Source organism: Pholis gunnellus (assembly GCF_910591455.1).
Source record: "Pholis gunnellus genome assembly, chromosome: 3".
Taxonomy (NCBI): Eukaryota; Metazoa; Chordata; class Actinopteri; order Perciformes; family Pholidae; genus Pholis; species Pholis gunnellus.
The window spans coordinates 14,305,525-14,311,524 of NC_136529.1; positions in this window are offsets into that span (position 1 = coordinate 14,305,525).

A 6,000-nucleotide genomic window follows, 5' to 3' on the forward strand; every position below is an offset into this window, starting at 1 on the left:
TCTGTACTGTAAATATAAAACTACCAGTCATCCCTGTGATGTTGCCAAGCAACCAACCGAGACTCCAGGAAGTTACGGCACCGGGCCAACAAATAGTCCTGCATATACACCCTTAAAACCCCAATGATTCTTGTACAGATTTAACAAATGACACATAACATGTCTACGGTTTAGAGTTGTTGGTTGGTGGATTGTTTTACCATTGTGCAAAGTCAGGTTAGCTGTTTCCCTCTGTATCTAGTCCTAAGCCTCTGGCTATAGCTCCATATTTAAGAGTGGTATCTTGCCATCTAATTCTTTGCAAGGATGCTAGTCTCTCCATGTAGGGCGAGCTCTTATTTCATCTGCAAACTTGATCCACTTTCATACAAGAGGTGTTGGGGTAATTCTGTTTCTTCTGCTCAGCCAGTAAGAATTAAATGGATCAGCTGTGCAAGAGTAGTAAAGGGGAAATTACAGGGTGGATGACAGATGAAGAAGAAAAATTGACTTGTATTCCCAGAGTTCAGGCTGTCAGGCATGCAAATCCCTCCTCTTTTGCTAGGATTGGCCGACAACAATCCCATCCCTTGGTATTATCCCATCCTCACTTATCCTTGATAAGGGTGGTATACAGTGTGGGAGGAAAGGCTGCCTGACAGTCATAATTAAGGAAACTAAAACCCCATAGAAAGCAGTAAAGCTAGCTCCACCCACAGGTTATATGGAAGCCCATTTGTGGCACTGTGATGAAAAAATATAATTATCATGTCAGTCATTATAATGACAAACTATCAAAATAGTGATCTGAAAATAATTATTTTGCACATCAAAATAAATGTATTTATTTAGTATTTTTGAAATAAAATATTTTGAGTATCTCAAAAAAACCTAAGTCAATATATTGAGATACTAGGTCATTATTTTGAATGTTTCTCTTTATTTTGAGATGTTAACTCATTATTTAGAGATCATTTCTAATTATAATGACATGATATTTTTTAATCGAAATGGGTCACCACAGGTTTATTAACTATTCATCCAAGCCACACAGCTGATTTTGAATTAGACCCGTCTACCTGAAAGTACCGAATCAGTGTTTCCCTGCACCTGTAAACCCTTGGCGTAAAAGCCATAAAAGAGACAACTAGAGCTCGAATAAAACAAAACCTCAAACATCTTGAACTAATATGAGCGGACGCGGGCAATGATTACCGTTCAACACCGAGATGAAGTGAAATTCCGTGCAGGCGGCTCACCGCATCTCATCCGCCCATCCCATCCGGCCAGCTGCCACATGCAGTAGTGGTGATGCTGCTCCCTGGTGCGTGGAGGAGAGAGAGCGTGTCCGCTGCCCAATGACAGCGCAGGATGCTGAGAGAGGCTGCTCGAGTGAATGGAGGCGACAATATGCCGTCTAAAGCGGCGAAGGAGAGGAATTAACATCGATCAAGGTACATTCACCTCTTTTATTTTACACCCACTCTAACCGCGTTTCATCACCAAATGACACGTGCGTCTTTTTCGTTTTTTTTAGCGATGTTTTAGGGATTTAGCAGGAGGAAAAAAAGCACAAGCTATGTGTATTCCAAAAAAAAATGTCAGGTGGTCGTTGATTGCATGGACACAACCAGACAGTGCTCACTTGATACATGATAATTTGCGTTTAAAAGCCGTGTTGAATCGATAGAGCCGGGCCGTGTTTCAAAATAAAGGTTTCAGTCTTCTTCGCTACGGCGGGTTTAACTAATATTGCATTAGTGTAGTCAGGTGCTCGACGCACACCACGCCGGAGCCTTCGAAGATGTAGGCCCAATAAGATGTCAATTGGTCGACCGTGCTTCCTAAGCTGCATTAAATAGCCTACTTTAGCCTGCACATCAGTCGGCAGACATTGGAATAAATATTAGAATTGAAAACAGAAACCCGTGTGTAATTAAGATAAACATCGTTTCGATGATTTTTCCGTGCCTTTATTTTGCATTCACAAGTCATTTCTTAGCAGAGCTTTCGTTGAACATTGGATTTTAGTGTACGGGTGGAACAGGCTATTAGAAGTGGCACATAGGCCACATTTTGTCATCCATTCAACCAACCATTGAAGTCAGTGGGAAGCAGTGGGGGCGTAGTAGAATACGTGGTGAGTGGGCTGCATGTGATGTGTTGCACTAGCTCAAGTAGCACTGCACCCTCACTGAACAGGCTGGCACTTCTTTTCACTTGAAATGTCTTTATCTTCAACCCATTGTAAAGGCTATATATAGAAAAAATGCCTTTTGTATGCCCTAGACATGTGCTTTGGCCTCAAAAGCACGTTCTCACTGTCACAGAACCCTGGTTTAGCAGTCTTATTCATATTTGTTAGAGGATATAGGAACAAAATGTCTGCATGCCGGCTTTTCGAAATGTCATGATCGCCTTAATAGAAATAGGGTCTCCCTGACCCCACAGACTCGGCGTCGCCTGTGGTGAAATCTTTCTGTCAGGGCATCTGTATCCTCCTCGCTGTTTATGCACCACTGCTCTCTGAATTGCCAGTGATAATTTCTTCATGCATTATACTGGCATTTGTTGTCCTATACTGTAATTGCTCACTAATACCTGAGCAGTGTGAGTATGATGCCTGGTCAGAAATGAAAGTAGGACATTGGCCATGAGTTTTATAAATCGGAATATCTAAGTAATAATAAGCAGCAGTAATGTTGTATGCACCATACATGTCCTTTGTAAAGTTAACTGTTGAGTGGGGGTGAGGTGGAGGATTACAATTGGCCCTCTCAGATGGCATCCCTTGTGGTGCTCCAGCATTATCACTGTTTCTGTAATAAGATGATACCCTCTTATTGCCCTTTGGTCTTTCCCCTCTGCCTGGCATACGTTGGTGCTGTGTGTGTGCGAGATGCCCACTGTACTAGTACTGATATACTTAGTCAAGTAATTCATTACTCAATTGACAAAATGACTGCAACTGTTTTTAAGTCATTTATCCAACAAAAACACAAAGAATTTGTTTTGGGATTTGCTGTTTTTTCCCTCTGTTTTATTGTAAACTGTTATAATCTGCTAAAATCAGTCCTAAGTACTAATATACAATTTCCAGGCATTTTCTGGACTGAATGATGAATTGTTTTAATAATCATCAGACAGCCCTACACTGGATACTTTAACTTCTTTGATCAAACCAATTCAGGATTCCCATTTCACTGCAAATATCAAAGCTCCAGGAAATGAATCTGTCAAATCTCGTATTGTGTCACATCCATGTGATTAGAGTGTATGCTGCTGTGTGGACAGAAAACAGAAACACCTAAACAAAGCCAAGACAATAGAATTGTGTTGCTTATTTCTAAGGTGGAAGTCGTGTAGTGTTGAGCATTTCTTTCAAGCGGGAACATTGGTCATCAACACAATGCAGTTTTACTCGGTTTAGCATATGTCATCATGATTACTTAAATAACATTTTTCTGGCATACAGTATGTGCCTTATATTAAAATGCTGACAGTTGAAATTGGCAGGAAACGAGGAGCGAGGGGCACGACATGCAACAAAGATGGAGCTGGAATTAAAAGCGTGAAAGTTGTGCTCACATCCCAGATCACTGGCCCACCAGCACCGGCACAGTTGGCATGATATTTGAAACCTTTCCCCACATCACGTTACATGGTTTTCTTGTAAGTACCAATTACAAAGGCAGCTACATAAATGAATCCGAGCTGAAGTTGAATACCACAGCTGTCAGCTTTAATAAGAGGGTTTTCAAGGTAAGATAAGTGAAATTAAAGAGGTACAAAACGACAACAGTCTAAAAATGATACCAACACATGAACACAGAAAAGCTTCGTTAAAGGGAATAGATCCGAACAAACACTGACTGATAGATGCTTCACAGGATGCTGTGCTTTATGCTGCAAACGGGCCTAAAAATGAGACGAGTCATCTAAACTAACAGCGATTCTAAATTATTATAAGGCGTTTATGTTGTTTTGTCTGTTCTGGTCATTGCCGAATGCAGTTTTTTTCTCCTAAAACATTGACCAACCAGACTTCACAGACCTGATGTAGCAAGCTGGCCACTGTAGATAAGAGCTACATTGTTTGTTGTTCTAATGTCTGCATATTTAAACATTTAATTTAATTTGCCAGTGTCTCTCAGAGGAACTAAAGACGACACAAAACAAATTGTTTTACACAGTTTTTAGGCTATGACTGTAAAATCGTAGCACATTCTCTGCCCGAGACTTAAAACAATCTCTGGGTGATTTGCTCTGCCATTTTATATTCGTATACTTTCCCATCCAGTCAGACACCTTTTACTTAATATTACTAACACAGACGACAGTGTCCTGTCTGACCTCCTCTGCCAGGCTGCAGTGATTGCCCCCCCTGGCAAAGCATTTCCACGCAGATGATGCTTCAGTGAGTGCAACCGAGTGTTCCTGTCATCCAAAGTCTCACCGGATTTTACACACAGAGGAGACCTGTTGACACATGTGGGTTTTTTTTTACGTGCCATGAATTGTCATTTCATCTGTCCCTCAAAAGGAAAAGAGAAGAATATACATGCAGTTAAAAACAGCTCCCATGAAGCCTGCAGGCTGCGGTGTCACATTGGCCCCGCTGCAACACACACCATCTACATTTGGCCACGATTGTTTGGAAACTTCTTGCAGCCGTTATGTCAGAAGACCGAGGTGCTTTATCTCGGTTAGCCCAGGCATAGTCACCATGGCAACTGGGTCTTGAGCAGCAAGTGTCACCTGAGGAGAGACAGCAATGGAGTTGACTTTGATGGAAGAGTCGCATTTATTTTGTCCCACAGACGGTCCAATGTTCAGTACCAGACAGCCTGTAATACTAATAACCTCCGTCAGCGTCTTTGTCTCGAACATTTGTTGTTAAACTGCTTTTCTGTACTTTCCCTAAAAAGACATCTACCATAATGTAATAATGACACTGTCGTGGTGTGTCACCTCAAGCTTTCACATATCACAGACTGTGGTACGTCTCGTGCTCTGTGGAAGCTTGAGGTGGCATGAAATGGCATAACCGTTATTACAACATTAAAAATTAAGCCTCCCATATAATTTTCTCCTCATTAGCCAGCAGGCTCTAGAATCTTTTGAGTTATGCTAATTTAATTAAAGTTGTGGCTAGAAAGTCTGTACAGTGCATTGAGAATTGCATAACATCATTGGTTATAAAATCATTGGAAGTCCCTTGTCTATTTTAATGAGAAGGTTTTATGTGTTTATGAGGCAATGCAATGCTGCAGAGGATTACTTTATGTCATATGCCATGGGCCTAATTATGTTAGCTGTCTTTTATAATTGATTTTTTATTGCATTGAGTTGGGGACATTGTAATGGTTGCCTTGTTTGGCACAACACAGGAGGTGCATGTTGGTGTATTCAGGTGCTCTTTGTGGCATAGCTGTTTCTGAAATGTTGATATTTTGTCTTGTGACTTCGTGGGTATCATTATTTATGATTTTATTTCCTGTTATAAAACAATTCGCCATCATGTATTAGAACAGATATATAATAATGTGTCCTGTGTTTTAATGAGCTTATTATTTAGCTGTGGTTAAAATGCTGTCTTTCCTGCGTGAATTAAGTGTTAATTGGATGTAAATAAATGTTGTCTCGGAGAAATAGGAGCCACATAAAATGTGACAATTTCCTGCTGATGTCGTCTTAAAGCAAATATAAATATGTGTTTCTTCAACCGTAGCATCTTGCAGGCCGAATCTGTTTGTTTTACTCTACACAGTATCTAAGGGAAGTGTACTGTGTAGTTATTTAAAGTGTATGCATTTATTTCTTTGCCTTTTATCTGACAGACAGGTGTCAGCCATCTAACGGGTGCTTCTCTCCTGTTTCCTCAGATCTGACTTTGATGTGTTCCCACCATTACGAAATGAAGTAAGTCACCCATGTGCAGTTCAGAGGGTCAGAACAGTCCCACTTCAGCGCGCCTCTGTTAAGGACCCCTCTGGTGGCTACACCGCCGATTCATAGGAC